The sequence below is a fragment of the Magnolia sinica genome, chromosome 4 (genome assembly GCF_029962835.1).
Source record: "Magnolia sinica isolate HGM2019 chromosome 4, MsV1, whole genome shotgun sequence".
NCBI classification, from domain to species: Eukaryota; Viridiplantae; Streptophyta; class Magnoliopsida; order Magnoliales; family Magnoliaceae; genus Magnolia; species Magnolia sinica.
Window position 1 is genome coordinate 15,346,384 of NC_080576.1, and position 23,880 is coordinate 15,370,263.

Below are 23,880 nucleotides of genomic sequence, written 5' to 3' on the forward strand. Positions count from 1 at the left end.
TTTCCTAGCAACTCTCTCTCTCTCTCTCTCTCTCTCTCTCTCTCTCTCTCTTCCTTAATTGTATGTAAGGTGTCAATTGGTTAATATTTTAGTTGGAATATAACTTCTCTTACGACATTTTCCTTAAAAGAAAATAGGAGAGAGTTAGAGAGATAAAAGGGAGATGGGTTAGGAATAGAGATAAGATAGGAGATTAAAATTAGATAAGAAATAAAGAATTGAGTTTGGATAAGAAAGAGAGATGAGACACGAAATTTCTTTCTCAAATTCAAATTATTATTTTTCATGGCCGTTATAACATGCCTCCTACTAACCAAGTAACACATGAGGAGAAAGTGCATGAGATCCCATCCATTAGGTGAATTATCACATGTTCACACTGATAGGGTTTCCTCCTTAGTTCGGATGAGAGATAGTACAGCCGGTTGAAAATTGGAGTGTTTCACTGTGCTGCTCGACCAGTCGACTGAACAATGTTCGATTAGTCGAGGGTCACTCGACTCAAAATCTAGCGAGCTCAATGAATAGTGCTCGACCGGTTGAGTGAACAGTTTCGACTAATCGAGGACTCTGCTCGACTAGTCGAGGCTACGCAGATTTGAGTTCGGATTTTACACAAACTGTGGAAATCTGAAGCCCTTTCGCAAGGGGTGCAAAAGGGAGTTGCCTAAACTATAAATAGGGGTGCTTAAGGCTTTTCTAGGCAATGCAAGAGGATTTTCTTAAGTTTTTCAAGGGTTTGCCAAAGGGTTTAGGGCTATCAAAGGTGAGAGAGAGAGAAGAGAGAGAGAGGAAGCTTGTGGAAGGGAGTCGATGTCTCAGCGCTTCTACATCCTCGTGATCGGTGAGATCTCTTCATTTTCTTTTTATTCTCTTATTGTTTATCCACTCTTGTGTGAGTGAAGAAGGTTTGTTCCAAATAATGTATGCTTATGATCGATTGTAACGTTCTACTTGATAGTGGATTGTTGATCTAGACGAGGTCCTGAGGTTTTTATCTCTTTGAGGATTTTTCATATAAAATCTCCTGTTTCGTGTGGTTTATGCTTTGATTGTTTTCATTGCTTTATTATCCCATAATTCTAGTGTTTTGGGAGGCTAGATCCTAAGGTTTTGTGCAAGGCCCCCAACAAAGTGGAATCAAAGCTAAGTTCATTGAACGGAGTGGGATCGGTTCTGAATTATGGAAGGTGGCTCATCAAGGAAGATCAGCCTCAATGATTCTAACTGGACTATATGGAAGGCTAAGATGGAGGACTTGCTTTATTGCAAGGACTTGTATTCTCTAATTCAAGGCATATCAGTAAAGTCAAAGGACATGACAGATGATAATTGGAAAAAATTAGACCGGAAGGCGGTGGGGTTTATTAGACAATAGTTGGACGATTCTATATTCCACCATGTATCTATGGAGACCTCAGCCGCTAGCCTATGACTGAAATTGCAAGGGCCGTATGAGAGAAAAATAACCGGCAATAAGATTTTTCTAATAAGACGACTTGTGAATCTCAAGTTCAAAGAAGGTGGTTCTATGACTAAGCATATGAATGAGGTCAGCAATATATTGAACCAGCTCTCCGATATGAAGATAGTCCTGGATGATGAATTACAAGATTTGCTATTGCTTAGCTTATTGCCTGATAGTTAGAAAACATTAGTGGTATCTCTAAGTAACTCCGCATCAGATGGAAATGTATCCATAGAACAAGTAACTAGCTGTCTCTTCAATGAGGAGACAAGGAGGAAGTCTCAGGGGTCTACTCAGCAAAAGGCCCTTGTGACATAAGAACAGAAGAGAGGAAAGAACAGAAAAGGTGGGAAGGCCCGACATAAATCAAGAAGTAAGTCGAGTACCAGGAAGGATGTTGAATGCTGGAATTGTGACAAGAAGGGCCACTATAAGCATGAATGTCGTAAGAATAAGAAAAACAAGAAAGGAAAATGAAAGAAAAATGAAGATGAATCAAACTCCACTACGGTCATTTCAGATGACGACGTTGTAGTTATTCTTTCAGTAGATCATGATGTATATCTCACGACTACGAGTCAGGACACTAACTGGGTGATAGACTCAGGAGCCTCGTTTCATGCAACTCCACGTACGGACTTCTTCACAAGCTACTAGTCAAGTGACTTTGGGACTGTGAAGATGGAAAATTCTACCATATCAAAGATCATAGGGGTCAGTGATATTTATGTGAAGACCGATGTGTGTTGCACATTGGTTCTCAGGGATGTGAGGTATATCTCAGACCTTCGCCCCAACTTAATGTCAACGGGAAAGTTGGATGATGATGGCTATGAAAGCCGTTTTGTTCGTGGGCGCTGGAAGCTCATCAAGGGTTCGTTGATCGTAACCAAAGGAAAGAAGTGTTGTATCCTTTATAAGGCAAGTGTCAGTGTGTGCAAGGGTGGGTTAAACGTAGTGGAAGATTCAGCTATTGATATGTGGCACAGGCGTCTAGGTCACATGAGTGAAAAAGGACTTCAACTACTAGCAAGGAAGCGGCTCCTTCTAAACGTGACAGGTATACCTCTCAAAACTTATATTGATTGTTTATTAGGGAAACAACATAGAATTTCATTTGTTAAATCCGCTTCTCATGTTAATAAAGTACATACATTAGAATTGACTTATTCTAATGTTTATGGTCCTATGAGGACAAAAACCTTAGGTGGAGCATTGTATTTTGTCACTTTTATAGATGATTCATCTAGAAGAGTTTGAGTTTATTCTTTGAAATCCAAGGACGAGGTCTTTGGTGTGTTTAAATTGTTTCATGCTATGGTTGAGAGAGAGACAGGTAGACCATTGCAGTGCATCTGCACTGACAATGGTGGTGAATACATTAGTGACTTCCATGAGTATTGTAAGTCACTGGGTATATGGCATGAACAGACGGTTTCTAAGACCCCTCAACATAATGGTGTAGCTGAGCGAATGAATCGCACTATTGTAGAGAGAATCAGATGCATATTATCCCATGTGAAGTTGCCCAAGATGTTCTGGAGAGAAGCAATGTACACGGCAGTGTATTTGATAAACAGGTCTCCATCAGCCCCGTTGAATAGAGAAGTACTTGAGAAGGTATGAACTGGACATGATCCATCTCACAATCATCTCGGGATATTTGGATGCAAGGCATCCGTGTACGTACCGAAGGACGAGAGGTCCAAGCTCGATATGAAGATCAGGCAGTGTGTGTTCTTGGGGTACAGTGATAAAAAGTTCAGTTACAGATTGTGTGATTCGACTGAGAAGAAGCTCATCATGAGCAGAGATGTGTTATTCTTTGAAGATCAGTGTATAAAAGACATTGGTAAGCTAGAGAAGAACTAACCTAGTTCAGGTGAGTTAGAGGACATGAATCCTGTTATTTCTCCTGTGGTGCTTGATGACGGAGGAGTACAACAAGGTGCAGAGGACGAGGGAATTTCTACAGAAGATGGACCAGGGGAGCAGCCTTCACTTGGTCCACCTGTTGAGCCATAGGTAAGGAGGTCATCTAAGGACAGACAACCATCCAAGAGATACTCGCCGCATGAGTACATTATGCTGATTGATGGTGGAGAGCCAGAAGATTATTATGAGGCCCTAGCTGTAACACCTGGTCCATTCGGTACTATTTTCCATGCTTATGATGATTGAAGCCCTTAGCTAGACATGGATTGATCATTCATAGTATACACCCAACTGACCAGAACCCCAAGACCTCGAAACTTATTTCATATTAACCGCCCCATCGCTGCGATCGTGGAGGTACCACCCGTGCGTCGGTATGATACTCCGTTAGTGAGATACACCGTGAAGAATAATAAGTGTATCATGTGCGCATGGCACCATGTATTTCATTCCACACATGTGCACAACACATGTCATGCACACATGTAGATGCTACACATGGGTGAGAATCTCTACCCATGTGTGTGATGTCACACACCCATACCTCCCATCTCTCATGTGCTTCCCAAAGTCAACATCTCTCCATGCCACACCTCATGTATGGCATCATCAAACCATGTCATCCCATGCTTCTTTAATCCACCATTAATTACAAATCATGAATTAATTATCAAAATTATAGCCTAAGCTAATATTAATCACATTAGCCTAACTTAACCAAAAGTTTATCCACTTCTCTATAAATACACCTCCACCCCTTAGCATTTCACCATTTTTCTACAATTAGAGAGAGAGAGAGGATTGATCTTGGTGGGCCATCAATCACGTCCCTTCCATCCATCTCCACCATCAATTACATCTCAACCATCCATCTAATTCATCAAGGTGAGTACACTCACTCCACTCTTGGTTTGTTTGTTTGTTTTTTTTTTAATTATTTGTATGATTATTAGTGAAAATGATTTGAGAATAATGATGTGATCAATGGTGTAGATACATAAGAGAGTACATATAAAAATAAAAAAAATAATAATAATTAATACTTGTGATGATAGGATGATAATGATGTGATTAATGGTATGGATGCTTGGAAAAAAAAATATAATAATAATAATAAATAATTTATTATAGGGACCCATTGATAGTGGCCCCACCAGAATTTTGTAGCCATTCAAACTGTTCAAGTATGGCAATTTGGTTGGCCGCAAACTCACACGTGCATTCACACCAAAAAAAAGAAAAAAAAGAAAAAAAAAAGAGGCAGGCGTCCAAATGCCTGCCGCCGTTTGAAAGAAAAATAAGGGAAGAGTGTGGGTCACAATGGGCCCCACGCATGATGTATGTATTAAATCCGTGCCGTCCATTCAATTTTTTAGATCATTTTAGGCGTTGAACCAAAAAATGAATCCAATCCATTTCTTTGGTAGGCCACACCATTAAAAATCATGTGAAGACATGCTAAAACATATAAAAGTACTTGCTGGAGCCCAATTGAAATTTTTATGCATTTGAAACTTGGATTGAACGCTCCACCATGTGGGACACACACAACAGATGGACTGGATCGTCCTGTTGCGGGCCCCATATATGAGAAACAAAAAAGAAAAAAGAAAAAAAAAAAGAATAGAACTTTGACGCTGCTGCTGCAGCGTCTCTTTTGACGCTGGAAAGAGGTGGCCCCACTGCAGGCCCTAGCTTGATGTATGTCGAAAATCGACACCATGAATTTGATGGTTTCCCTCTTAAGAATGGGTCACGCCAAAAATCAACCGTACAAAAAACTTAGGTGGCTCACACCATCTAAAATAATGTGCAAACATGGCTAAAACATATAAAAGCACTTGCTGGGCCCCACCGAAAATTTGGATGCATCTGAAACTTCTATTGACCCATCAACCACGAGGGACACATACAACAGATGGACTGGATCGTCCTGTTGTGGGCCCCAAATATGAAAAATTGCTGTCAGCGTTTGACGCTGCAGCAAGCAGCGTCTGCTATTCATGTTGGAAGGAGATGGGCCCACCATAGGCCCTACCTTGATGTATGTCGAACATCTGTACCGTGCATTTGATGGGAATCCTTTAAAAATGGGTCGACCTCAAAATTCAGCCGTACACGGAACTCATGTGGCCCACACCATCAAAAAAATGAAAATAAAAATAAATTCATGAAGCTGAATAAATCAGCAATTTTCATAGGTATGATCATGTGGTATATGTTATATCTAAACCATCCATCCATTTAGTGAGCTTGTCTTAAGGTTTGAGAAGAAAAATAAGATAGATCTAACTATCAAGTGGGTCACACTACAAAAGCAGCAAGGATTAAATATCTACCATTGGAACCCTTTTGGGTAAGAAGTTTTGGACCAATATGAAATTTGTATTTCCCCTTAATTCAGGTCCCGGTGACCTTATGAACACATCGAATGGAAAATAAACATTATGGAGGGCCCTATGAATGATTTAATGGTGAAATCATTATCCTCACTGCTAATTGAGGTGAGGTCCAGGTAATCTTTGGTTATGATTCATTTTTAGATAATTTTCTAAAATGATCTCTAAAAGTAAATGAAAAGTGTAGGTATAATAAATACATCACTTTAGGACCCATGTAACTTTGATCTCTTTGAACCATTCGTACAACTCGAAGCTCGAGCATGTAAAATCACTTGTTTGGTCCACCTGGAATATGGATGTATCTAAAACTTGGTCTGACCTCTCAACCAAATGGGACACACATAATGGATGGGCCGAATTTATGAAACACATCTCTGTAGACCCGATTATGAATATTTAATGGAGGGTAAACCTCGCAACTTGTGTGTGGTATGGCCCACTTTGATGCAGGTGCTATGCCACTTAATCTACCATGGCTATGATACGATATATGTTTAAAATCCTCATCGTTTATCTATTTTATTAACCCTTTTGACGGTATGTTACCATGAAGCAGGCCCATCCAATGATTAGACAGCCGTACATTATGAAATAATATAAATTGAACTCTCATCACTAAAAAAAATAAATTATTATGGGCCATCCTGATGATGTATTACAAATTTAACCCATCTAGCCCATGTATCGGGTCCCCTTTAGAGCATTGTCCCAAAGATCAGTCAATCTAACCTGAATTGGACCATATAATACAAGGCTGCGAGAATAAGGACATAACTATTGAATCCAACCTAAGGCCACCATGGGGTATCTATTTAATCCATGCGGACCATCCACTTCCTCATATCATTTTAGAATTTGTGCTAAAATCAAAGTAGACCTAAGTCTTAAGTGAGTCACACACGACTTAACCTCATGGGAAAGCCCCATGAGCTTCACCATATAAAACTCATTGTAAATTCCATTTATTTATAGGTCCAAGAATGTTAAGGCCCATTTTAAGTGAATGCTATATGGGCCCATCAGTGGTAGCCTTGTTTGGGCCAACCATTGGGCCTCTTCGACAAGGGTTGGTAATCTCCATGTGTTGAACATATGACGAACTAGTATTATAATTTTTGAAGTAATGATGAATAATCCCTTTAATGGGCTGGTTGTGGACAGCACTTGATCACTTGGCACTTTGGTTAGAGTATGGTCCTAAGTAATAGGATCATGTGACTTGTGTTTAAACCCTTAAACATGGTTAATTATAATAAATATGTAGACTCTAGTGGTGTGAGGGTGTGATATCCCTGTTTGGACCATTAATGATGTAGGTATTTGATGTATATATAGCCACCTAATCATAGGCAATGGTGGAGTATATGTAGTATATGTGGTCATTTAATTATATGAATGAGAAATACGTACAAGGCCACCTAACCGTATGAAATCAAGTGGCATTTATGGTCATTCAATAGCGTAGGTTTGTGTTTATCGATATAGATACCGCCGCTTGAATCACATATAACTAAGTTGTACACTAAACCGAATGTGATGTAGGGTTGTGTTACCCAAGCTAATGCTATCAAGGTCCTGGATTCTATACACTGTGATCTCTAAACCGTAAATGGTACGATGAAATGTGGCTCTTGGCCTTTAACCATGCGACACTAAATATGAGCCATTAACTATGTGACGTATGAATTGGTTATGGTATAAGACTTATTATAATTGGTGTAGCCATGTATTCGTGGCCTATGGGCAAGGCCCATTGAGATATATTTTCGGTCCATATGATGAAGCTCATTGTGATGTATTTTCGGCCCATGTGATGCGGCCCATAGTGATGTGTATTAGGCCCAGGTATGTGGTCTACCTGTGAAATAGATTTAAGGCCACTTGCAATGTATTCGAGGCCCATGGGCGAAGCCCAATGTGATGTATTTGAGACTCATGGGCGTGGCTCATTGAGATATATTTTAGGCCCATGGGTTGTGGCCCATTGTGATGTATTTGAGGCCCATGTGTAGGGCTCACCTCTTGAGTATTTGAAGCCCATGGGTCGTGAAGCCTGATGTGGTGTATTCATGGCCCATGAGCCAAGGCCCATTGCGATGTGTAGTGCACATATGGTATGACCCAATGTGATGTATATGCGGCCCATGAGTGAGGCCCAATGCAATGAATGTGCGGCCCTTGTGTGAGACCCGAAGCGATGTATCTGAGGACCGATGTGGTGTGATTTCATCATGATGTATGTATTAATATTTATGTGGGCCATTCCTTGGGGACAATGTTGGTTAAATGTCCACATTATCGAAGCCGATTGTTGAGGCCGGTTATTGATACAGATTATGAGTATGTGACAGCACAACATTATCATACATGCCCATACGCATCATCTGCATGTTTGTTATGAGATGGGGTTGACCATTGCATATGTCGTTGGACAGATTGTTATGAGACTCCCTGATAGGCGGAGGTTATCTCACATGAGTGCACGGTATGCGCAGGATTGATGCATGACTGTATTGTATGACTCATGCATCTTGCATTGTGTGCCCTAGCGACATCAGGGCCGTAGCCTCCACAGACATATCGTGGATGGCCAGATGGGACACCGAAAATATTTGGTTCTAGCATACGGGCGCCATAGATGTCCTTGGGTGAAAATTTCTAAACCTCCGAGGCCAGGAGACGCCCCAACGTCGAGACCGAGTGGATACATGAGCGCTCGAGTGCCGAATACCAGGAGGCCGCGTCTCCCACTGTGTCGTGGTCGGTTGGGAGGGGGTGTGGCCTTACTCGCCCGAGGGTAGGGGGCATTACTAGGCTGAGTTTGACCAGCTCGTAAATGGGTCCGCTATCGACGTGCCGGATAGGTATTGGCAGACTATTGGCCAAGCGGATAGTGAGGTTTCTTACGCTTACTTGGACTGTGCTGCTGGGAGAGAGACGGTGCCATTTGGAGTGTACTAAACCCCGGTGATGATCCCAGAGATGAACTATACTGATATGTGGACTTATTGAGTAGGAGTTGCATACTCATTCATTCATTCATTCACTATTCACTCGGGCTGGTGGTGCGCAACTATTTATTGAGTGTACCTTCGCAATGGCCAGGATTTCGGTTGGGGCACGCGACTAACCTGAGATCAGAAGTTTACCACATTGAGTCTGACTATCCAAATTAGGTATGAGACTATTTTGGATAGAAGTCCCTTGTGATAGATCCCATAGTCTGCGATACTACGTACTACCATCCCGACTTCACTCCAGCATAGTCAATTCATTCGCACCACAGATTGCATTGCATCCTCGACATCTGATATTTGGCTCTTTATAACTCCTCATTTACATGCTGATTTATATTGCGTACTCTGATATTGTATGACTCATGGACTTGTCAGTATTTCCGATATTGTATAATTATGGCATGACAATATGATGATGATGATGTGATTATGGATGCATGTAATATGGTTATGGTTGTGGTATGATTTTCTTGTAGCATATTTATCTTGCTTGCATGTAGAACACACTGCACACACGTGTGTACTCACTAGGCTTTTTGCCTAAGCCTCCTATTTTCCATTTTTTTCAAGGTTGGAGTAGCTTGGAAGACTTAGCTTTCATGATGCATTGCATCTATTCTTCGATTTGGGCAATGTTGATGTTACGTATCTTTTGTAAAGCATTATACTTATAACCATCAAGACTTATGATGGAGAGTGTTGCTTGGTACTTTGATCATGGATCTTCATGCTCAGGTATTACTATGTATATATATAAAAAATCAGTCAAAAATCTTCCTTATGGTGCGCCGAGCTCGGGACTTGGTGTATGGAAGTCGAGTGCCGAATTCGGGGCATCACGGAAGCTTTCCGTCCCCGGGTTTGGGGCGTGACACTAGCCGACGAGCGTAAGGGGGAGTGATTGAAAGTTATGCAAGAGGAGATGAAATCCTTGCATAAGAACCACACATATGATATGGTGAAATGGATACTGCGGTATCTAAAAAGCTCATCCAAGTTAGGCCTATGTTATGGTGACAGAAAACCTGTGTTAGAGAGCTATACAGATGCAGATATGGCAGGTGATATAGAATCCAGAAAGTCTACATCGGGGTTCATGTTCATGTTTGCAGGGGGAGCGGTTTCTTGACAGAGCAAGTTATAGAAGGTCGTAGTATTGTCGACGACAGAGGCCTAGTACATTGCAGTCACCGAAGCATGTAAAGAGATGCTTTGGATGAAGAAGTTCCTATAGGAATTTAGCCTGAAGCAGGAGCAGCATGTGGTCTATTGCGATAGTCAAAGTATTATACACTTGAGCAAGAATCCAAGTCAGCACTCCAAGTCAAAGCACATAGAGATTCGGTATCACTGGATTAGGGATACTTTGGAACAGAAAGTGTTACAACTTGAGAAGGTCCACAGGGACGATAATGGGTCAGATATGATGACCAAGGCATTGCTCAAGGGCAAGTTTGAGGTTTATAGAAACCTGACTGGCTTGAAGAAGGTGAATTCCTCCTGAGTCGGAAAGGGAGAGATTTGATAGGATTTCCTCCTCAGTTTAGAGGAGAGAGTGCAGCCGGTTGAAAATCGGAGTGTTTTACCATGCTGCTCAACCAGTCAAGTGAACAGTGCTCGATCAGTCGAAGGTCACTCGACTCAAAGTCCAGCGAGCTCAGTGAACAATGCTCGACCAGTCAAGGGCCTAGCTCGACCGGTCGAGTGAACAGTCTCGACTATTTGAGGACTTTGCTCGACTAGTCGAGGCTACACAGATTTGAGTCTAGATCTTGCACGGACTTCGAAATCTGATGCCCTTTCATAAGGGGTGCGAAAGAGAGTTGTTTAAACTATAAATAGAGGTGCCTAGGGCTTTTTTAGGCACTGCAAGAGAGTTTTCTAAAGCTTTACAAGGGTTTGCCAAAGGGTTTAGGACTATCAAAAGTGTGTGTGAGAGAGAGAAAAAAAAGAGAGAGCGAGAGAGAGGAAGCTTGTGGAAGGGAGTCGACGTCCTAGCGTTTCTATGTCCTTGTGATTGGTAAGATCTCTCCATTTTCTTTTTATTCTCTTATTGTTTATTCACTCCTGCGCAAGTAAAGAATGTTTGATCTAAGCGGTGTGTGCTTATGATCAGTTGTAATGTTCTATTTGATAGTGGATTGTTAATTTGGACGAGGTCCCGTGGTTTTTACCTCATTTAGGGTTTTCAATGTAAAATCTCTTGTGTCGTGTAGTTTATGTTTTGATTGTTTTCATTGCTTTATTATCCCATAATTCTGGTGTTTTGGGAAGCTAGATCCTAAGGTTTTGTGCAAGGCCCCCAACACACACTAGAATCTAAAAAAATTAGCCCAATCCAAAACTCTAGTAAGCCACACTACAGGGAAGAATTGGGATGGAAACTTGTTATTAGTTAAGTGTGGAACTCACCATAGTTTATACATATCATCCAAACTGTTCATTTGACACAAAACAATGAGATGAATGGATGTTAAAAAAATCACTCCATTCTAAAACTCAAATTGGCCACAACAGGTTTTAAGAATATTTACACTAAACCTTTGGTGAGGCTCACCTAAGTTTTGAATCCGTGTGATATTTGCAGTCAAGTCCAAATATTAAGGAGTGCACCTGATGAACGGTGTGTCTCCCCTTGAAATCTGCCCCATTGAAGCAGTAGGCATACTCTGATTATGCCAATATTTTTTGTAAACAAAACATTAAGCTAATTTTAGCAAAAAGATATTTTTACTCATTTAAAAAAATGTTCTTTCTGACTCTTTAACTAAGAGTGTAATAGTATATATTATAAAATTCTTAGAGTATAAATGCAATTATATGAATACACACACACGTGTGTGTGCGCGCCTCTTCTCTTTTCTAACCATCTATAACCATTCATCACAAATCCTTTTAAAAAACAAAAAGAACCTTAAAAGAACAAAAGGATTCATGCCATAGTGGGGGATGCTTTTCCTATAGACCATTGGAAAAAGAATTATACTTTAGCAGTACAGTGTACTGGATCACACATTAAAAATCTAAGAAAAGGAGCAATAATGAGACTTTTGGGTGTAAAGAAACAATATTAGATGTTCAGAAGTGAATTGATACTTTAGTAGAATGTGAAAATCCATACACATGCACACACCATCTGCACAGGTGGCATACCAGTACTCAAATTAGACCACAGCAAGAGGACCCATCCACTCCACATGAGAGGTAGCCTAGTTAATGGATAGTGGAGGTACGCACATGTGACACATGTTGAAAGAGTAACGGAGAGATTATTTAAAGGAAAATGACGAGTTGATATATAAAGAGAGACGTATTACAGTCATTTACAAAGGTACGTGCTACATACTGAGAAAAGATATACCTCATGAGCCTTGTCGTGTTATAAAGTTTTGCAAGCTATATATGGATGCATGGATGGAGAGAGCGCTCTCATTATTCTGCAATACCTATGAAATGCAGACAACTTTCTTAAAGTTGCCTGTCTCTAACAAGCATTGGACAAGCAATGAAATGGCACCATGTCTTAGACTGACGGAACATACATGATCCCTGGCAGGACAGAATCAGCTCCCCTTGTGTAAAAACAGATGGAAGGAAGACCTATATATATATATATATGGTAAGGGCCATATGGACCAAAGGCAGTACGGGTTGATACCTAACCCTTTCCACAGTCAGTGGGGTCCACTGAGATGTCCATGTGACATCCACTCTGTCCATTAGCTTTTTTCTAATTATTTTAAAATGTAATTTCAAAAATTAAAATGTAAAACTTATTTAGGCTACACCATAAGAAGCAGTAGGGGTTGAATGCCCTCATCCAAACGTTATTGGGCTTACAGAAGTTCTGCTTGAATGCCCTCGTCCAAGCGTTATTGTGCTTCCAGAAGTTTTGCTATTATGGTGATTATCACCTTATGAACCAATTGGATAGGGTTAGGACACAGGCTTGGGAAGGTCATGGGTTAGAGTGCCTATTGCGGTGAAATTCTATCACGGTGTGAGTACATGTGTAAAGAAGAAAAAAAAAGACAAAAACACCTTATGAACCGTTGGATGTTATATGAAAATAACGGTGGGCCTTAGGAAGGTTTTAGTGGTGAGCGTTTCCATCCCCATTGTTTCCTGTGGCATGGCTCACTTTAGTTTCGGATCAGATCCAATTTTGGGACCACATCCTAACATGATATGCAGGAACTTGATGGACGGAGTGGATGTCACACGGACACCTATGTGGGCCCCACGGAGCTTTGGCTCCGTGTGACGTGTACCAGACGCAGCTCGCGTCAACTTTCGTCCAGCTCCGCTGTATGGTAAGGGGTCTGACAAAGGGTTTAAAATCCACTCTCCGTCAAACAGAAAAACGCCCTTTTGCAAATGGTATGGCCGTACAAACGCTTGATTGTTTCACTTCTTCGACTCTCCAATGAATCTAGACCATCCATCTAGTGAAGATTATCTTGGATGACAGGAAATCCAAATATCACACCACATCAAAGTAAATAACTACCCGACCAGTCATCTATCTTTAGACGGCGAAGAAATTTTAGAGCAAAGGTCCAGAAAGAAAGTTATAAAATCGAATGGTTAGGAAGTTAGGAATAGAAATTACGGTCCAAATTGTGATTGGTGGTCCATTCAAGTGGGCCCATTAGTTTTTTCCGTATTGATGGACGGTGGGATACGTCTGTCTTCATTATACGCCGTTAACTATACTGAGTTGGAGGCGTACTCGATCCACCCCCACATTTCCAGAAGTAATTAGCCACGTGCTGCAATGGCAAAAGCGAAGGTCTACCTAAAAGGCGACGGACCTACTGTCTTTTGTCGGGATCTCTGTTTCAGCTGCCAAAGTGGGGCCCACTCTAGGTGGATCGCGGACGGTAGAGGTACTACGTTATCCTAGAACATAGATGCACGCAAAAAACTAAGATTTTCATCATTGTATCTGTACGGCCCATTTTATGTAAATCACACCGTTGATTTGTTTGGACCCACCGTGGATAAACCATTGCCCCAAAGTTTCCTTGATTGGTCGATCTCAAACCTTCAATCTGTTCCATGCAAATAGACGGTTAAGAAGAGAAAATGCAGCTCCCGTCCATATTCAGCTGAAAAACGACCCAAGACCGTTAGTTGGGATTTGCGATTTTTAATGTGGACCGTTAGGTGGGATTTACGATTTTTAAGGCGATCGAGATAATCACTGAATCATGGACTCCATTCGCACGAATTAAAAGCTCGAGTACACTGCACTTATCCTGTGATCGAGGATCTTTTATAGACATTATCAACGGTTAGGGAATTATTTGATACTCTGGCAGCGTCTGACACTTGATACTCAGGCACTCAAAGATTACAGGTTCTTGCATACATTAATTAAAATCAAACCGTCTATATTGTAATATCCAACGTCATTAAGTGACGGTCCAAAAACCAGATTTCTTGACTAATCTTAGCGCCTGATCCATGAATGCTTGTTTCATTAAAACACGACTGTTGGATTTTTTCAGTTTCTACTGTCCAATAAATGTAATTCTGTTGACATCTCGAGTAGGTCCCATGATTGTACAGTTTAGTTTGAATTAACCGTATGCCAATTATGTAATTTCTAAGTGCATGCGTATCATCTATCACACTGTTGAAGAGCATCAAAGTATTTCTAATACTGATATTAAAGCATGTGTACGGAAACTGTGGAGTTGAGGCTGACGATTAGGCAACTTCAGATGATGGATCCCGCACCTCCAATCTCTGTACGGACAGTGTATTGATAGAGCCGTCCTATCAATCCACCCGTCAGATGGACCCCACAATCACTTGGGCCCACGTTGGAAGGGGATTGGTTTAAAATTGCACAAAAAGCTAAAGGAGTGGTTCTTATTTTAGGTGATAGAATTTGATTGGATAGCAATCCATTCTCAAAAATAGCTATAAAAAGTATGATTGAGGTGATTCCGTCAGACAATGGAGCTCTATGACAACGGCTTGTTGTCTAATAACTACTCGCCACCTCTTTGATAGGCTGCACTCAAAGATGGCCCACGTTGATTTTTTTCGAATACAGGTAAATGCAGTTGAAATGGGCAAAAATTAGTTGCCGAGTAATTATGGCACCGATCCATGTGGTTGATTTGGCTCGTACTTTTTTTTACACTAAAATAGAGGATGCTGCCAGGTATACGAAGGGCCCAATATAATGATGTGGATTATCCACAAAGTCCATCCATCATGCCAACTAAATTTAGGGCATGATCCAAAAAATGAGGTAGATTCAAAGTCCAAGTGGGCCACACTATAGTAAAAATAGAATTGAACACTCACCATTAAAAACTTCATGAGGCTACTGTTTAATTTGGTGTGGGTCACTTGAATGTTAGATTTGCCTCATTTTTTGGCTCATGCCTCAAAATGTTCCGATGAAATGGATGGATGACACAGATATGTTCTATACACGATGGTGGGACTCACAAATTTATGCCAATTATTTTGGACCGTATTTCAAAACAAGAATACCACCGTATGTTTAAGCAAGTGAAATTGTAATAATTTACCATTTATTGGGCATTTACACTAAATTTGAAGGAGACTAAACGGGGTTTCAAATCCCTAATTCGTTGGCAGAATAAAGAAACTAAGGGTTTCAAATGAAGGGGCTTTCAAATCCCTTCTTTGAGGGGGGTTTGCAATCCACGGCGAGAGATTCATTTCAATAGTTGTAGGTGTAACATGTGTGTCACAATATACTATTATTTTATTGGGCACATGGCCCACTAATGATGATCAGCACCGTCCAAACAATATCCATGTAAATTAGCATCGTCCAAACATTGCCCATGTTAATCAACGATAAAAAATTGTTAGTTAGTCACTTAGACATGATATTATGCTTGCAGCCTATTCGAGACTTGAAATTTCATCATTTTCAGGCAAAGCATATATTTCAACAAGCTTATTACAACCATTATGTCAAAAATTACATATCTCACTAATTAGAGATAAGCATTCAATCATTATTACTTCTTTTGTTGTGTGATCCACTCAAGATTGAGATATTCCTCGGCTTTTTAACTCATGTCCTAAATTGAGTTGGTAAAATAAATGAACAATGTAGATTAAAAAACATACATCATGGTAGAATTTATGGGGTACTTCTAGCAATTATCCATAATAATCTTCCAAGCCTGTTTGAGAGAGTGGATTTGGAACCCCCATGATTAGAAACCCCCTGGATTTGCAATCCTCTTCGTGTGTTTGGCACCATGGAGTGTGAATCAACTTTAATCCAAAAGTACTTATACATGATATATTTACATGGGTTTGAATTTAATTACTAAATCAACTTTGGTTAAAAGCTTCCTATGGCTACAAAAGTTTTGATCCAAGTTGTCGTTTAAGCTTTACTTTCATCTTGGACTTTAAATTTTGTAATAACAAGGTTCAATCACCACTAATTTTTAATGGTGTGGTCTACGTGAAATTTGGATAGGTCTCATTTTTGGGTTTAAGCACTATAACAAGTTGGTGAAATATAAAAATAGTGTGGATAAAACACATACATCATGATGAATCTAACATAGTTTTATCTCTAGTAATTATCCATCATTCAATAAATTTATGTTATGTTATTACTAAATCTAGGCCAACCGAAACTCCTTATTTAATTTGTAGCCTTCGAGTGAATGAATGTACGGTAAAATGGTAAAATAATAGTAGTTAGATATTACAATTGCAGGTTTCAACCTATGGCTTTATTTACTTATATATATATATATATATATATATATATATATATATAGCCATGGAGTGGGACCCATGCCAACCTTTAGACAAAAGTGCGTTTCGTAGTGTGTGAAAATAATAATAATAAAAAACTGCTGCAATTTCGAGAGCGAGAAAACTTAATGTGTGGAATTGTCTTATTAACGCGGTTTTTGGAGCATGGGCCAACTGATGCAGCGCAGGCTAGGTGGACGGTCGTGATGCTCTGTGTACCCTTCCACATGGACGGTGGAAGGAAACTCTTATGATATTATAATAGGGTCGGATCGATCAGGTGCGGGTAGAGAAGAGGCGCGTGCCTTCCACACGCCCGGGGTTTCCAGGATATCCACAAAGATCAAGCCAGTGATGTGACTTCTCGACTCCACTCACATAGGCAACTTGGCGACAGGAAACGGATATGGATCGCAATTTCCTCACCATCCATTGAGTGGGCCCACCGTAGCTCCACCACGACCTGAAATTATACCCATCTTCCCGTTCTAAATTCTAATCGCTGATATGGTAGAACCACTCTTCCCCACGCATCGCATGATAGGCGGTGGATCAGGGCTGCTCCTCAGTTTGATGGCCTATGGATGGGAAGGCGGATTGCGTCCTACCCCCGCCCACTCTGTTGAGCCTAATGTGATGTAAGTGTCACGCCGTGCAATGCTTTTCTCGTATCATTTTAACATATGAATGAAAAAAGGGGGCAGATCCAAGGCTTAAGTGGACCACAAGGTGGGAATTGAACGTCCACCATTAAAAACTTCTTGCGAGCGGGAGAAGTTTCGGATCAAGCTGATATTTGTGTTTTCATTTCATCCACGTCTACGTGACCTTGTGAATAGCTTGGATGGTAAAAAAACACCACGCTGGCCCTTAGAAGGGTTTCAACAGTGAGTGTCATTATCAGTGCAGCCTCCTTTGGTGTGGTCCACTGGAACTGTAGACCTACCTCATTTTTAGGATAATGTCTTAAAACGTTATGGGAAAATCTTTTAACGGCTGTATAAAAAACTTACATCACGGTGTGCCCCTACAAGCCTTGCCTGGACAGATTAGCATCGGGCGTGGGGAGGACGCAATCCGCGTTCCATAGTTGGATGATCCTTCCACAGTCTCAAATTTTTCCTTAAGAATATTAAATAAAATCCGATCATGCCTTGGAGTGTCCATGCCGCATACAGGGCAATGCCTATTACTACGACGGTCATGATCCACCGACTATCCTGCCGTATATAGTAGGAAGGGGAGCGGATTGGCTATTACCCGGGTAACAAGGGCCTGCCTTGTTTTATTTTTCTTACATCCACATCGTACGTAACGGTGCTATCCGGGATGCGGATTGCATCCTACCTATATCTCCCATGATAATGTATTTATTTATTGAAACCGTCAATCCCTTTTTTCAAATACTTTTAATGTATATGGGTAAAAATTACATTGATCCAACGCCCAAGTAGACCACACGAAATAATAAACTTAGGTAGCATTAAATGCCTGAATCATTAGACCACACCAACTAATAAACTTAGGTGGCATTAAATGCCTGAACCATTAAATGGAAATTGCATTAAATGCAAAAATAATCATGGGTGTGGTTTACTTGAAGGTACGATTTGCCTAGTTTTTATCCTAGTTTTTATCGTTACCTTAAAATGACATGAGAGAAGATCCTCGTTACTTAAAATGATCCAAGGAAAGAGATGGACAACGTGGTTAAATAGATACATTACGGTGGGCCCACCACAGCACAGAGCGTTCTTGGCTAGATACAACAGGGTAAGACGCAATCCGTGTCCTGTGATTCTAAACCTTGAGAATATCCAATAAGTGGACCACACCACTGAAAACGTAATGAATGACCGTACATATATCAACAAAAGTTTTGGATAAGTTGATATTTATGTTTCCCTTGTATTCTGACAATATTAATAAGTTAGATGGCAAGTATTACCAAAACTTACAAGGGGCCCTTTGAAAATTTTAATGGTGAGACAATCACTCAAACAGCACTATTTCCTGCAGTATGGTCCACTTTAGATTTATATCTACATAATTTTTGGTAGTATTAAAATGGGCTTGAGAAACGGATGGAGGCGTGGATATACAACACATCAGCAAGGGTGGCCCCACAGTAAGGGTAACACCTACTCTATTCCTGTGAAAAGGGTGGCTGACTCATCCAACGGCAGAAAAATGTTGTGTCTGATGTCCTCAGCCCTGACAAATGGGGTTCATGGTCTGGTAACCATTCGTGCGCTTCCCATCTCTCAAATTGGATGATCCAGACCATTCACTTATAGAGAGACGGTTGAATGAAAAAAAAAAAGTATTGACGATCAGGAAAAAAGAAAAACCAAAGATTGGATGTCTTGGACTCCTGAATATGAAACCTTGTGCGGGATCTAAATCCAAGGCGGGGCCAATCTAGTCAAAGTGTCAGACCACCGAGCCATGGAACTTATTTGTATGAATGTGAACATCAGGCTGCCGTGTACAGCTCAGATGCACGGTCAGTCGGCGAGTTCAACTGTCCAACACCATGTTATGCAAAGGGCCAGATCACCGACAAGTGCAGCTTCGCGGACTTGTATTCGGTAGCGGCACCTCCCGAGCAGTCGGTGCCGGTCGGTGCGGGAAAAGCTGTGGGACCCACCATAATGTATGTTTTTTATCCACACCGTCCGTCCATTTTGCCAGCTTATTTTAGTGCGTGAGCCAGATCCAAATCTTAGGTGGACCATACTACAGGAAACAACGGTGATTAAAAGGCCACAATTAAAAACTTCCTAGGGCCACTGTATTGTTTATTTTCCACTTAACCTGTTGATTGCCTTGATCCAAAACTTTTGTGGCCTTAAGAAAATTTTAATGGTAGGCATTCAATCACCACTGTTTCTCATATCCGGTCCACCTAAGATTTAGATCTATTTTAATTTTGGGCACATGCCTTGAAATGAGATGGAAAAATGAATGGATTGGAGCGGATAAAACACATACATCTTGGTGGGCCATAGAGCTTTTCAAGCAGCAACCAGCGCGAAGTGGTTGCTGGAGCGGTCACTACCGAATCCGGAGAACGGATTGGCCACTACCCCTGCCGCTAGCCCGGTGGCTGATGGTCGGTGCTCTGTGGACCCCATCATGATGTATGTGTTTCATCCATGCCGTTCATCTATTTTTACAGATCATTTTATGGCTTGAACCTAAAAATGAAAGGGATATAAATCTCAGGTGGACCACACTACAGGAAAAAAATAATGATTGGATATCCACCATTAAAATACTCCTAGGGTCCACTGTAGTGTTTATTTGACATCCAATCTGTTGATTAGGTCATACAGACGTAGGTGAAGCGAAAAAACAAAGATCACCTTAATCCAAAACTTTTATGGCCCCAAAAAGTTTTTAACGGTCTACATTCATTCAACACTGTTTCTGATACTGCGGTCTGCTGGAGATAGAGATATACCTCGTGTTTTTGTCTCATACCCTAAAATGATTTAGAAAAAAAAGACGGACAGCATGAATGAAACACATGCATCCTGGTGGGGCCCACAGTGCACCGACCAACAGCCATCGGCTGGTGGCAGTGGGAGTAGTCAATCCGTTTCCCCGAATCCGAGTCCAACTTGGACTTTGGCTACTTGAAAAATGTGCATTCTCCAACAGCTTGAAGGGGTAGATACTAAGTAGCAGCCATTTGAACAAGAAACACGTTTCTGAAATTGTAGCCACTCATCAGTCGACCCCCCCCCCAATGGGTAGGTAATATGTCCTAAAAATCAGGCTGACATCATCTTCAGACGCGTCACATACGCACAAATGAAAGAAAAAAAGTACACGTAACTGACCGGAATTCCAAATTCCATGCAGGCGTGTCGCTCATTTATTGACCAGACTCGCCTGATTTTTAAGACATGGAATGTGAAAAATTAGGGTCGCCTGATGTGCCGTTCTGATCTATCACGTGTTACTCGTTTTCACGTGTGACGCATGTATTCTTAAATTACACGCAATTAAAAGTGAATTGACTCGTTTTTCACAATTTTCCCTCTTACCCTTTCTACCAACGTACGGTACCACTGTTCAGATTGTTAAGTGGAGAAAAATTCAAGCTCTGTGTGCCATCACCAATAACCCCTTGAATTAACGTTTGGATTCTTTCCAATTAGCACAATGTGATTACTGTTCAGATGAGCATACATTGAAACCGACGGAAATTTCCTGCAAGGCGCAGTGTTTGATGTTTGTATGATATCCCTTTTACATCGGCTCAGCTCATGTTAGCTTTTCGGTTAAAAAATATTAAACTATTGAAAATTCAAATGTGCCGCGCTACTAAGTGAAATGATCAAAAATTCAAGTAGGCCACACCACATGGAACTGTAGAAATGAGATGCCCACCATTGAAACTTTCCTAAGGCCATTGTAATGTTTATGTGATATCCAATCCTTTTCGTAAGGTGATTTTAACTTAGATGAAGGTAAAAGTCAGATATCAGCCTGTTGGAAAACTTGTGGCCTACTAAGGTTTTAGTGGTAGTCATCTCTTTTTTCAAATGGATCAGTAGAGTCTTTGATTGACCTTTTGTTTAGCTTGTGATCTGAGATGGTGCAAATGAGGGATGAAGCCTATCACTCGTGCAAATAGGTTTTCAATAATCCATGTAGGAAGTTATGAGAGTACCTTTTGTAAAGATTCCAGACCACAGGTGAAGGGGCCGGTGGATAAGAAAGGCTATACTAATGATGTTTATGTGAAATCCACGTGACCATTATTCACGTGACCACGTGACTCAAGGACCAAAACACAGCTTCATCTGTGATTTACGTCGACCATACAATTTGATATGGTGCTTGGAACAACGCTAATGGCTGTTTGATTTTCTAAATCTTATGTAGATGCATTGTAAATGAGTAATAATTATTATTTTTTACTGTAATTACAATATCTTTCCCCTTGATTGGACGCTACTTATCAAAGTTGAAATAAGGATGCTGCCAAATATATGTAGAGCCCATGTAGAGCCCACCGTGATGTATGTGGCTTATCCACAATGTTCATCTATTATGTCAATTGAATTTAGGCGTGAGCTAAAAAATGAGGTAGATCCAAAGTTCAAGTGGACCACACCATAGGAAAAAGGGAATCGAACACCTAACGCTAAAAACTTCCTGGGGTCATTGTTTGCTTTGGTGTGGACCACTTGAATCTTGGATCTACCTTATTTTTCGGCTCGTGCCTCATAATGTTCTGGTAAAACGGTTGGATGACACGGATATGTCATATACATCACGGTGGGGCCCACAAATTTAAGCAAATCATTTTAAACCATTTTTTGATGCAAAAATACCAATATGTTTTCAAACAAGATGTAATTGTAATAATTGGTTATTTACGGGGGCATTTATAGTGATTTTGGAAAACCAAACATATCCTTAGTTTCTAAACTATTTCTCTTGATGTGGCATGAATGAATCATTGATGTGCTTAATTTTTTAGCTTAATAGTAAATTTTTGTGTGACATCTAATGGTTAGAGTGAATTTCATATAATAATAACAGTGGGCCTAAAATCAAAGGTGGACATCTCTCTCAATTGTTCCCTTTAGTGTGGCCCACTTGAAATATGGGTTGATCCAATCTTTTGACACATACACCATGGTGGGCTTGTAAAAAAATCCGGGGCAATCATTCTGCTCTCAACTACTCGAAAAGTGATAAAGATGCATGCTATATATATATTAAAGTAAATTTTATGAGAAATGCTTATTTTTTATGGGCCCCACTTTGATATGCATGTGAGATCCACTTTAACTATTAGATGTGTAATCCCCATGTTAAGTTCTTGGGGAAATAGTTAAGGTTTGTTTGGGAGCGTGGATTTGGAATCCCTTGGATTTGAAATCTTCCTATTAGGAATCAAATTTAATCCAAAAGTAGTAATGCATGGTATATTTATAGGGCTTTGAATTTAATTATTAAATCAACTTTAATTAGTGACATATGTAATGTTTGGCAGGGTCCTTACTCTTGCTCCCGTGGTAGACTCTTAGGAGTTTCAACACTTGGTCAAGGGTTTGAGTACCCATATGTGGTGAAATCCTACTAAGGCGTGCGTGTGTGGGGGTGGAAATTTTTTTTTTTTTTTTTAAATGTAATGATTGGCAGAATAGTTGTATGAAGCTTGCTGAAATATATGTTGTGCTCGAAAATGATGAAATTCTTATTCTTGGATGGGTCACAAGCACAAAATCATGTCAGAGTGACTAACCAATGATTTTTAGCCATTGATTTACACGGAAAATGTTTGAACAGTGTTGATCAACATATTAAAGTAATTATAGAGATGTAATTGATAATCTAATTGTTTTTGGATATCATTAGTGGGTAATGTGACCAATAGAATAATAGTATGGTGACACAAATGTTACACATGCCAACTATTGAAAGGATTTTAGGTGTAATCCAAACTCTCACAGTGGATTTGAAACTCTCCTCTTTGAAGGGATTTGAAACCCCCAGTTACTTTATGTCACAAACAACTTCGTTAATGCTTATATAAAATCTACTCCAATCATTGGATGTTGCACTAAAATTTAGTCATAAAATTCAAAAAATCAAGCCCACGGTTTAGCTAGCTCACACCAAGGGAAACAAATTTGCTTATCATGTGGTCTATACCAACCATGGATGGAGCTGATTTGTGGGCCAGGCTTTATAGAGGGTAAAGAATTACATGTAAACATCACGGTGGGGGCTCAGGTGTCAATAAATTTAATTAAAGGCACTCTATTAATAATTATTTAAGTTAAGATGGTATCTCATTGAAAACCTTTTTGAATAGATTCATGTGAAATTTGTTTTTTCTGGTAAGGTAAGTAATTTTTGTAGGGCTCCCGGCAATATCTGTTACAGTAAATTCACGTCCTATGCCTACGGTATCCTCTTCAATTTGAAGCTATATCAGGGAGATTTGATCATCTGCATATCTTTGCTGCAACATGCCACCTTTATTGCAAATCAGTACCATAAAAATGACAGACACCAAAATCAGATTGCTACCACAGTAAATGAGTAACACTTATATTCTGTCTGGACCGTTGGTTGTCCATCGGTTACAATAACGGTGCCTAACTGACTAGATTAGGAGGCTGATTTTTGTTGCTGGTGATCTTTTATGGGGACTTGCCATTTTCATGGCACGGATGTGGTTCGCAAGGACTATATTGGCAGAAAAGATTGTACTGCACCAGGAGAAGCATGCTGACTGCCGTGCTGACCA